This window comes from Anser cygnoides, chromosome 4 (genome assembly GCF_040182565.1).
Source record: "Anser cygnoides isolate HZ-2024a breed goose chromosome 4, Taihu_goose_T2T_genome, whole genome shotgun sequence".
Taxonomy (NCBI): Eukaryota; Metazoa; Chordata; class Aves; order Anseriformes; family Anatidae; genus Anser; species Anser cygnoides.
This window is the reverse complement of record NC_089876.1, coordinates 20,580,074-20,592,913: the sequence shown is the minus strand read 5'-3', so window position 1 is coordinate 20,592,913 and position 12,840 is coordinate 20,580,074.

Sequence of the window (12,840 nt, the reverse complement as noted above, 5' to 3'; positions counted from 1 at the left end):
TCTCTATAGTCCATATTTTTTCAGTCACTTATTAGGAAAAAAAAAAAAGTTTCTCCAAATAATTTAATTATAAGTTAAAAAGAAGCATATTTTCATGATCTAGTCACTTTTGTTAGTTGTGTCATTAGTTAAAATGCATTGTAGTTGTTTCACTTTTTTTCATTAGAACAAATTATCTGAAGAGTAAAACGTGAAATTCCATATATTTCAGTATCCACTTTCTAAGATCTCTTCTTATTCCTACATTGCTATTCTTTTATTTTAAATGTTAATTTTAAAGGTTATCTCTGGTTAAAAGAAAGATGACTAGTTTTTAATTATAATATAACATAAAAGAAAATTTCCTTGTATTATAGTAATAATATAATGGAAAATGTAAGAATATAAGTGTAAAACATGTAGAATTATAACTAAAGAATTAGATTAAACTACTATGTAGGATGAATAAAAACAATGTAGTTAAAATGACTACATGAGATTAATTCTAAGAAATATGAATACTTTTTTTTTTTTTTACAAGCTCAACAATACAGAGTAAAATAGAATTCTTGGCAATTATACTTTTTATTAGCCTCTTTGAAAATATCAATCTGCCTTTTCTGGTATTGTATGTCATGGAGTAATTCAAGGAAAAAAAATCATAATATTATATTAAATTATACAGTAGAGAAAGTTTATGAAGATATTCTGTTGTATTCTGCTATTGAAAGCTTAAGAGTTTTTAAGTAATTTTACACATTTAGATTCTAGCCAGGCAACCACTTGCACATATGTAGCTTTACATATTGTTGGATTCAACCATAGGCTTCAGGGGTCTATTAAAGAATGTAAAAGATTTGAAGCTATAAGACCATACTGTGCACAGCTGGCAATAGGTAATTTATTTCATTTTAAACACATACAGATAGAAATGAGGAATAAGCTTCCAGGTACAGTTTGGTGTTAAATTTTAGTCTTATTTTTGTAGACAAGGAAGTATTAGGTTCTTAGAATTTTGATCTTAATATTAATTTACAAGATAGAAAGCAAACCTTGTATTTGTATTTTTAAATTAACATTATGTACTCAAACATTTCTGATGAATGATCTTATCTGAAGTTGTATTTGTAATGGGACAATTACTGATGTAAGTAACTATAGTAAGTATAAGTATCTGCCTGGTGAGTTTTAAATATCATTTAAAAATAGAAAATTATTCCAAAGACTTCCAAAGAAAAATCTACTGAATTATTAAAACTAAAAGGACATTTAAAATAGATACCAAAACAGATCATGAGGATAAACAAACTTTAAGAAACACAAATCATGTTCTTTGGCACATTACAGACATCAAATATGGTTTATATTAAACAAATTTTTCTGAAATAAAAATCTTTTAAAGTAGTATTGTTGATGTTATTAATCTTTTTATTTATTTGTAACTCTATAAGAGTTTCAGACTACTGTGTCCTCTTTACATGGATTTCTAAATCAGTAATTGTTCTCAAATGTCTCAGCAAGTTATTTCAAAAGATCATTATTAATGATTGTTTTTTTTTTCCAGAAGAAGACAACCTTAAAGCAACTTTCTACCCTATCTTTTTTTTTTGCTTTCTCTTATATGAGAAGACATATTATGGGAATAGAGTTGCTAGCATAAGTATCACATAATCATTCTTCAATAGATTACTGAGATAAAAACAAATATACGATGAGATGAGAAAATATTATATGGTATATGAGTGCAATAGCATGTAGAATTCAGCTTTTTGTACCTCAGCAGTCTGTAGAATGCTGAGAATAAAGTATCAGTCTTCAATCTTTCCTGCTTTTATTGTACTTCTTTTGTTATCAATAAAAAAATATTTATTCTTACCAACAAAGAAAGCTGGGAGTTGTCAGCATAATTCCATAGCAGCTCAACAGATGGATAATGATGCCATATTGCTTGAGCCCTGTGGACACTTGGTTGCTCTTTAGTTGGAAAGAATTTCTTCTGCTTTATGCATATCCAATTTAGAATTAGATTTTAACCACCAAATATGCAAATGTATTCATCTCTTTTTCCTATTTGTTTCCTTCTGTTTCTGCTAAAGATTCTACTCTGCATAACCAAGACAATGCTGAGGTCAAGCTATGAGCATTAATCATAATTGCCTCCCTGACAAGTAAGCTAAGATAAACAGAAGACATCAGTTTTCAACTCAGTCTTTCCATAAGTGCATATTCTGTTTAAAGGTGTATAATAACAGGTTATGGAAAAGGTTCTTTCTGACAGAAGTATAAACTAAGTAATCACTGTAAAGAGGATCCTGATTTTATGTATAAATAAAAATATATAAATATATATATAAAATATATAAAAATATAAATTATTAACTCAGATTACTTAAATAGAAACAATGAATCCAGCTTCATATATAATATGGGTGTTTAACTGTTATTTTTTCTGCCTTAAACTAAACTGAAGAAATTTCAGCTGAAGAAATTTACTCCAATCAGATGGTTGTTGTCTTCTTAGTGCCCAATTCTTCCCTTAAGCTATGCATGTTCCAAGATTATACTATTTTGTCTCCATAGTCAATGTATTTCATTATTTTTAATACACCTTCACTCAAACACTTGCCAGCATTCATTGTCTGAGTCAGTGGCATTTTTTCCCCCTTGGTTTCAAGTCTAAATTGCAAATTTAATAGAAAAAGTAAAATATGCCAGTAGTCCAAATTAAATCTCATTCTACTTATTCATGATATAATCTACACAATGTTGTCTGAATTCTCTTTCAATTTAGCATAAGTATGAATTATTTTATAGCAAAATAAATAAATTTTACTGTAGACAAAGTATTATTTTAATAAGATGGCAATAACCAATGATAGTTTTTTGTAAAAAAATGTTATGTTTAATTGTCACTGCATTTTTTTTTGTTTAACATTTCTAAAAAAAAAAAAAAGTTGGTTTGGTTTGGTTTGGTTTTCTATATAAAATAATAATAGGTGGAACAATAATAGCTGTTACCATTGAAAATAACAAAAGCATTGAAGAAATATCAAGCCAGCGGCTGCAGGCCAATATTACAGGCACATTACTTGTGAATTTACTGTGTTGGGTTTACATTATGCACACGGATTAAGTCTACGTCATATATCTAATGGGTTATTTTATACTTGAATATTAAACTCTGTTCCAGGGTAATTCAACGTGCTCAGTCTCCTTCAATTGTTTTGGGAAGAGATGCTATTAATTATTGGAATATGATTTAAAAGTCTGTAGATTTTTATTACCTAGCACGTAGGCAAATAAGGCATCATTTAGCTGTATGCTTAATGAGGAATTAGTGTTATGAAGCTTAAAATTGTTGTGTTGGGAGGTAAAGAGCTTCATATAAGTTAAGTCTCTAGTGCGTATGACCTATGCTATGTAATATTTATAGTAATGGTGTTTTACACATCAGATAAGTAGTAAGAGTGGTGAACTAGAGATGTCTTGACTTTGCACATGGTTTCTTAGGTTTGAGTTAGACATAGATCGCTATGAATAGCTGTTCTTGTGGTTTAACCTGGCCGGCAGCCAAGAACCACACAGCTGTTCACTCACCCTCTCCCCAAAGTGGGATGGTGGAGAGAATCAGGAAAAAAAATAATAAATAAAAATGTAAAAGCTTGGCTGACCACCCCCAGCCAGCCACCCCACATTAATTGTTCAGCATGATGTCTTATGGTATGGAATATCCGTTTGACCAGTTCAGGTCAGCTCTCCTGGTTCTGTCCCCTCCCAGCTCCTTATGCACCCTCAGCCTCCTCACAGGCAGGGCGGTTTGAGAAGCTGAAAAGTCCTTGGCTTGGTGTAAGCACTGCTCTGCAACAATTAAAACATCAGCCTGTTATCAACATTATTCTCATCCTAAATCCGAAACACAGCATTCCTGCTACTAGGAGGAAAATTAACTCTATCCTAGCTGAAACCAGGACAGCTGTAGTTCATGGTTTTTGTGTTTGCTTGTTTGTTTTATGAAAGGTAAAGAAAGATTTAAATAAAAATGGATTGTGATAGGTATGTAGGGAGAGTTCTGACCCTTTATCTAAATGTAGCTACCCTAGAGCTTTCATGTACTCTGTCTGCAAAACTTACTATTTTGGAGGGGTTTTTTGTTGTTGTTGTTGTTGTTTGTTTGTTTTTAGTTGAATAAAACACCACATATAAATATTACTTCTGACAGAAAATGTTTATGCACATCCACCTCCTTCCAGCAATGTAAGCTTTTGTGCATTCTATACACTTTTGTTAATTAGTCATATATATATATGATGATACTATTGTCATCAATCCACTGTGTGATACATTTTTGTTTCCCATCAATCAGCCAGGTTTGTACGTCCAAACAATAAGGTTTCTCTGCACAATGCATACATGTCAAGTTTTTTGGTTAAAACTAACTCTCCACCAAATTCTCTGGTGATAGACGTTGTTGAGGACATTTAAACAAGATAAAGTGAATGAAAAAATATAAAACTGCAAGAGAAAACGAAGAGCACAAAAAAAAACTTGTATAATGCTAGTGGAATTGTTACAACTTCCTGACAGTTTTTAGTCTATCTAGTCTAGGCATAAAAAGACTCAACATAGCTAGACCATATGTATACAAATAAGTTATTACTGTCACAGCTTAAGGTCTACAGCATTAATATAATAATAACATCAGTATCCAAAATAAACTTCAAAAATACATAGCGATAAAACAAACAAAAACTGTTAAAAGTTCAAGTTGCCACAGCCCCTGATTCTGTGAAATTTCATTTTTTGCATGGTTTTGGAGAAATATACAATTTGATATGAACTTCTATTATAACAGTATGGCACTATTTTCAGAAGCCAAACATGTTTTGTTTTGTTTTGGGAAAACAACCATATTTAAATCTATTTTCAATTTATATATTATGCTTAGATTCAAACATGGTTAGACCTCACTTAGAGGTATGAAATCATACCAGAGATAAGGAGAAGTTGTTTCCTAAAATACAGTGGTTACTTGATTTCAACAAACTTTGGCTATGGCTTTGCCTTAGCCCTGATCAGTATCTGTGGATAAGGGTTTAACAGCACCTATGAGGTGGCTATATATCACATAACGACCAAGACTGCTAGAACTAGTAGAATCAATCAACAGAAGCTTCATCCAGCAGATATTAGTCTTGAGACATTCTGTGAATCTGAATACTCCTCAGGAAGTATATTGGTCTCAATAGAATCAGTAGGGTAAAGATAGATAGAGCTGAATGTCATCAAAATAACAGTGATGAATTAGCCTATTCCATTGGAAGATTGAAGCCAATGATAGATGGACGATAGGAATCAGTTTTGTGAGCAGGCAATCTCTCATGGAAAGCAGATTTCTAAGACAGATAGAGGATAATTTTTAGGTAATTTCAGGCCTAAATTCTCTTTTTTTATATTCACTGAACCCTGAACTAAGAAAGGTTTGCATGAATAAACCTAAAGAATAAAATATTCTGTGTTTGGTGAAAATATGCTGTTTTTAAAGGATTATGAATATATAATTACCCAGAAAACTCACCGAAAAATTAATAACATTTATGCATTTATAACCCACAATAAAGTATGTGCTACTTGGTTTTGGTAAATAATACTTACCCCTCTTGGCTAAAAAGGGTGCATATACTTAAATCCTATCTTGTGTCCTATGAATAGTTTATTTTATGAGAGGAAGCTTTCATCTCTCTTTTTGACAAGACAACATAGTGGCAACTCTATTTAAATGCTGTACTGCATATTATCCCAAAGGGTTGTTATTAAAGCTCTCTGCAGTAGATGATAAAATGAAAAGAAAAAAACTACCTTACACTTTGTATGAAAGCAAATCTGATTATAAGTGTACATAGAATCCATTTGCTATTATCATTTTATACACAGTATTACTGAGATAGTTTCACCTTTAAAAATAAATGCTTACAATATATCTTTATCAGAAAATAATTACAAAATTAAAAAAAATGTTTCTTATAAAATTACAGATTATTTAAGTGAATGAGGTTTGTTTTTTTATAGCTATATTTAATAAGTTACAAAAATAGGATCAGTTTATTCATGCAGTGCATTTAGACAGTCATCAGTTGAATTGTGACTGTCTATCAATACACAACAGTGATATATTTATCCATTTGCTCTATTATAATTACTGTCAGCTATGAATAGAAAACTGTGACTTTACACGAATGCATAATGTAGAGAGAGGACACTGAAAAAAAATAATAATAAAAAAATTCCAGTGTTCAGTGGTATTAGCTAGGATTCAGCTTTTGGGAAGTTCTGCACAACACCAGTCACAATCTATCAATGAGCTGATTTGTCTTTCAGAAGTACTTCAGCCACAATGATGTATGGTACATAGGGCTGCATTTTAGGTCCAATAATTTGAATCAGATTATAAATATCTTCATTCAATGTGTGGTATGGGGATGACATATACAAGGAAGTATCTGAAAACATGAATCTGAGAAGACCAAATGAATCAGCTTGCTTTGGCTGCGTACCGGCTGCAAAGCATGCTACACTTTGCAGTAAACACTACAGTCCTGGTTTATTGATAATATGTTCAGAACACTACTTTTTAATCAGATTCCTGGGCTTCCTCTTCCTGAAACTGAAGTCCTATAAAACACAGTTTCTGTTACCTTAGGGCAACTATTTTACATTTCATTACTTTAGTGCTTCCTCTTTTAAATAAAGATTCCTTATTTACCTACTTGGAAAACTTTGAGAAATGTGGGAAGCAAAACCAAGGCTAAATATGGGGAAAGTCTTATTTTTTATGGGCAAAATCTAAATATGTGAAGAGAGAGGTTCTTCCCTGTTGAAGCCATGTTTAACTGGTCACAGTCTGCTTTGCAATATGATAATTTACAGCATGGTGTGTGTGTCAGCTTTGACTTCTGCCAAATGATTTCCATTATTCCATGAACAGACACTGTCACACATCAATAAATAAACATAAGTGAATATCAAGAATTAAAAGTATTTCCAGAACCAGAACTTCAACCTGGAAAGGCTAACCTATCCTAAGCAATTTAGTAATCTGTTTTCTGCTGTGCACAGCCTAGTATAAAAAGACAGGTAATATGCTCATTGCCTGGAGGATGAGCAAGTCTCTCGTACCATTCACCTGTGACCGTGACCTTTCTGGCTGAGGGATAATAGAAGATCTCCAGAACTAAAAAGCACCTTTCAGATGAAAAAAAAAAAAAAAAAAAAGGTTGGAGGGTGGATAATCTTCAGGATTTAAAATGTGTTACAACCTCTTTTGTTTTGTCTTTTCTCCTTACAAATGGTTTGAATTAAAAGTGGCACAGTGTTACTGATACTATGTTCTACTAATGTTTTCTTAATGTGTAAAAAAAAAAATGTGTAAAAAAAAAAAAAAGAGAGAGAGAGGAAATGAATTTCTAAAAGGACTGTGATGTACTTAAGATAAGGCATTTTCTTCCAAGCTCACTTTTGCCCTATAGCTATCGACCATTGTTGGTGTTTGATGTTGTGCAGTGGATAAGGACAGCATCACACATTAAAGAATTAACATTTAAGAAGCCGTGCCCTTTAAGAAGCTGTGCCATCAAAAACCACGCCATTTGTCCAGTTTGCCATATACAAAATAAGCAATGAATGAGAATGGTGTCTTATACAAATTCCTAGATCATTCACCTTGATTGTGTCAAGTTATATGAAAAGGAAGAGTTTTAAAGGAGTAATATCTATTTAACAGTTCAGCTAAAGCTGTATTCTTTTAACTCCTGTTAGGCCTATTTTTAACTTCTAAGCTTTAGTTCACTAGATGCATTTGACAAAAAATTGTTTTGTAAATTTCAACCACTCTTTTGTTTATTCTTTTTCTCCTTATTTATTTGGACTATGTCATACATAGGTGGAGTAAAATCGTGATGGAAAAATAAATTATAACATATCGATCAGCAGGGATTAATATAGAATAATATTCATAGTAATTTTTAATAACAATTGTCAAATTGTAAGTATTCCAACATCAAAACAACTTTATTTTGAAACTGTAGGATTCCCCACCTATAGTTTTTTGTTTGTTTGTTTGTTTGTTTTTATGAGTGAGTATCATTCAGTTAAAATAAATGTGTACAATCACAAGCTGATATATGTATGAAGATATATTTTGAATTGCTTCATCTGGCATATGTATTATGTTTAAAAATATAACATATCTATATTATTTTATTTATAAAGTGCTTTGATTTAAAGGAGTATACACTGCTGTAAATAAGGGTTCTTTATCTCTTATTTATGTGAGATATTTATTTCAAAAGCCATTACATCCTTTGACTAAATTTTTCTTTGGGATGGTGGAGAGCATGTTTTAGTTCTTTCTATAGTACCTAAGACAAGTGACCTAGAAGTGGTGTATAGAGTAGGTCTCTACAGGTTTTTCAGAGTAGGTTTGAATGCAGAATAGTTCTAAATGCAGAGCAGGCTCTCTGATCAACTTTGCCTGACGATATCATAGAATGGCTTAGGTTGGAAGGGACCTTAAAGATCACCAAACTCAAACCTCCCTGCCATAGGCAGGGATGCTACCCACTAGATGGGTTGGCCAAAGCCACATCCAGGCTGGCTTTGAACACCTCCAGCGATGGAACATCTACAACTTCTCTAGGAAACTGTTTCAGTGCCTCACTACCCTTACAATTAAGAATTTCCTCCTAATGTCTAGTCTAAATCTATCCTTTTTTTTTTAGTTTAAAACCATTCCCCCTTGTCCTATCATTATCTACACGAGTAAAGAGTCCTTCTCCATCTGTTTTAAAAGGCCCCTTTAAGTACTGAAAGGCCACAATGAGGTCTCCCTGGAGCCTTCTCTTCTCCAGGCTGAACATGCCCAGCTCTCTCAGCTTTTCTTCATAGGAATGGTCCTCCAGCCCTCTGATCATCTTTGTGGCTCTCTCTGGACTCACTCTAACAAGCCCACATCCTTTTTGTGCTGGGGGCCCCAAACCTGGATGCAGTACTCTAGTTCAGCCTTACAAAGGCAGAGTAGAGGGAGACAATCACCTCCCTTGACCTGCTGGTCACTCCTCTTTTAATGCAGCCCAGGATGCAGTTGGTCTTGTGGGCTGCAAGCACACACTGCTGGCTCATGTTGAGCTTTCCATCCACCAGAACCCCCAAGTTCTTCTCTGCAGGGCAGCTCTCAATGAGTTCTTCTCCCAGTCTGTACTCCGGTCTGGGATTGCCCTGACCCAGTTGCAGTACCTTGCACTTGGACTTGTTAAACCTCATTAGGTTCACATGGGCCCACTTCTCCAGCCTGTCCAGGTCCCTTTGAAGGTTCCTTCTTTGGTATCAGCTGCATCACTCAGCTTGGTGTCATCTGCAGACTTGTTGAGGGTGTGCTTAATCCCATCATCTATGTCATTGATGAAGATATTGAAAATCATTGGTCCCAAGACAGAGCCCTGAGAGACACCACTCATCACCAGTCTCACCATCTGGACATAGAACCATTGACCATTACTCTCTGGGTGTGGTCATCAAGACAATTCCTTTTCTACTGGATGGTCCACCCTTAAAATCCGTATCTTTCCAATTTAAAGATGAGGATGTCATGTAGGACTGTGTCAAAGACCTTACAGAAGTCCAAATAGATGACATCAGTCGGTGTTCCCATGTCAACTAATGCAGTTACTCCATCACAGAAGGCCGCCAGATTGGTCAGGCATGATTTGCCCTTGGTGAAGCCATGCTGGCTGTCCCAGATCACCTCCTTGTCCTGCATGTGCCTTAACATTGCCTCCAGGAGGATTTGTTCCATGATCTTCCCAGGCACAGAGGTGAGGCTCACCAGTCTGTAGTTCCCCAGGTCTTCCTTTCTACCCTTTTTTAAAATGGGAGTGATGTTTCCCTTCTCCAGTCACTGGGAACTTCACCTGACTGCCATGATTTTTCAAATATGATGGAGAGTGGCTTGGCAACTACATCTGCCAATTCCCTCAGGACCCTGGGATGCATGTCATCAAGGCCCATAGACTTATAGCTGTTAATTTGAATCAGGAGGTCGTGAATTTGCTCTTTGCTTACAGTGGGAGGGACTCTGATCCCCCAGCCCTCACCTAGAGGTTCGGGGACAGGAGATGTGCAATGCCTGACCACCAGTGAAGACCAAGGCAAAGAAATTCTTAAGTATCTCTGCCTTCTCATCTGTCGTTACCAGTTCTCCATTTGTCAGAGGCACTACACTCTCCTTATTCTTTCTTTTGTGGCCAATGTACCTGTAGAACCCCTTCTTGTTATTCTTTGCACCCCTTGCCAAGTCTAGTTTTGTCAGTGCCTTGGCTTTCCTGATCCTATCCCTGCACATCCAGACAGCATTTCTGTACTCTTCCCAGGGCACATGGGGCCTGTTTCTACCATGTGTGCACTTCCTTCTTTTTCCTAAGTTTGACCAGCAAATCCTTATTCAACCATGCTGGTTTCCTACCTTTCATGCTTGATTTATTACACATGGGAATAGAGAGCTCTTGCGCTCCAAGGAAAATATTTCTTTGAGAAAAGAAGACTGAGAGGGGATCTTACTAATGTTTACAAATATCTTAAGTGTGGGAGACAGAGGGATTTGGCCAACCTCTTCTCAGTGGTTTGTGGGGACAGGGCAAGGGGCAATGTCCAAAAAATGGATCACAGGAAGCTCCACACCAATATGTGAAAGAACTTCTTCACGGTAAGGGTGACGGAGCACTGGAACAGGCTGCCCAGGGAGGCTGTGGAGTCTCCTTCTCTGGAGATATTCAAGGCCCGTCTGCATGCCTGCCTGGGCAACCTGCTTTAGGGAACCTGCTTTGGCAGGGGGGTTGGACCTGATGATCTCTTGAGGTCCCTTCCAACACCTACAATTCTGTGATTCTGTGATTTTGTGATATCCTTATAGTTGCCAGCTATGATCAGATCTTCTGTCCCTAAGGACCGTGTCCCATGGGATCTCATTTACTAATTCTTTGAACATCTGGAATTTCGCTCTTCTGAAGTTCAGGGTCCTGATTTTACTCTTATCCAGGCCCATATCCCTCAAGATCACAAGCTGAACCCCAGCACGGTCACGGCAACCTAGGCTTAATCCGATCTTAACTTCTTTAATGAGCTCTTCTGCACTGGTGAGCACCAGGTCCAGTAACGCTTCTCCTCTGGTTGGTTTGTCTAATACCTGGATGAGGAAGTTGTCCTCAGTGGACTTCAGGAGTCTCCTGAATTGCTTACTTCCTGCCACATGGCTTTCCCAGCAAACATCTGTGTGGTTGAAATCCCCACAGAAGGATGAGAGCCTGTGAACATGATGCTTCCTGTAGTTGGAGCAAGAAGGGCTCATGAACAGGCTCTTCTTGATTGAGTGGCCTGTAGTAGACACCAACAACAAGATAAATAACCTGGAGGCTACAGGTGAATAGAGTGAGCTATGCACATCTTGCTTACACACCCCTTCTGTGAAGGATCAGGATCTGTTGGCTGGGATAACTGATCTAGCACTGGAGGTCTTGTAGACTACAGAAAGCATGAAGAAAAAGTAAATTACTAGGTACAAGAAGACAGGAATTATGATCGTCTAAATTATCTTGTCCCTTGAGGAGTGAAATTCATAGTGGTATTTTTTAGGTCACTGTGAAAACAAAACTCACAATCTATTCAAAAAACACAAGTTTATTAGGCTAACAGATCTAACATCAAATGGAAATATTCTAAAAAATGAAATGATTTACAGGAAATAATTTTATACTGAGAAAAAAAAATCTGCAAAAAAATAATATGATTGCTTGTCCCTTGAACTGAGTAATTTGTAACTGCCATCACCATATGTGTTCTCTCAATGATCGTGTTTGCCTAATTAATTTTGTCATTTGATTTTACTTTCACTTTTCTTTCATCCATCAAACACAATTCAGAGAGTCAGAATTAAAGATCTGATATTCATCATTGTTCATATCCTTCGGATTTCAGTTAGTTTAGTACTCAGAAAACAAACAAATAAGCAGAAAAAAATACCATGTAAATGATCTAATAATCAGCAGTTCTTAAGACAAAATAAACAAGTGAGTAATATGGAAGGAATATTTCAGGTGAGTCACTGTGAACACACTAGACTCTTAGGTTTTTCCATATTGTATGGAAACGTACTGTATGAGGAAAAAGAATAAACATTAAATTAACATTAATTTAATTAATTCATTATTAAATAAAAATGATAATTGATGGTAATAACTGCCCTTTGGAACCTGCAGTAATAATCAGACTTTGCTCTTTGAAAGGATTTTAATTCTTGCATTCATGCTTTGCTATTGCAAGCACTCACACAGGAAGAATAAACAAGCACTTACATCTCAGCCAACACCTTTTTAAGAGGGATTGGAGGAGGGTGTTTTAAATTGCAATGATAAGTTTCCAAAGGGATTTGAAAGAAATTTAACTTTATCCACTGAAGAACAGAAATGATATGGTGAAATGTTTCAATATGTTAGAGTGTTGAATTTTTTCCTGGTGTTCTGTTCACTATATTTCCACTTGTGTGAATAATCAGAAGTTTATACATCAGTTTGGAATCCTGTTCTCCCTTTTTCAACAGGTTCTTTCGGTACAGCTTTCTCTGTGTGAGCTAGATGGAAAATCAGAGATACTGATTCTGTCTACGTTCCACTTATGATCTGTGGGATCATTTCCACAATTCAAATATTGTCACTTCTGGAAAGTTGCAATGCTTAATTATGAAAGATTCCCACAGCACTGTCATGGTCAGAAACTTAAAGTCTAGTTTGAAGGCCCTGTAAAATGAGTTTGGAATAA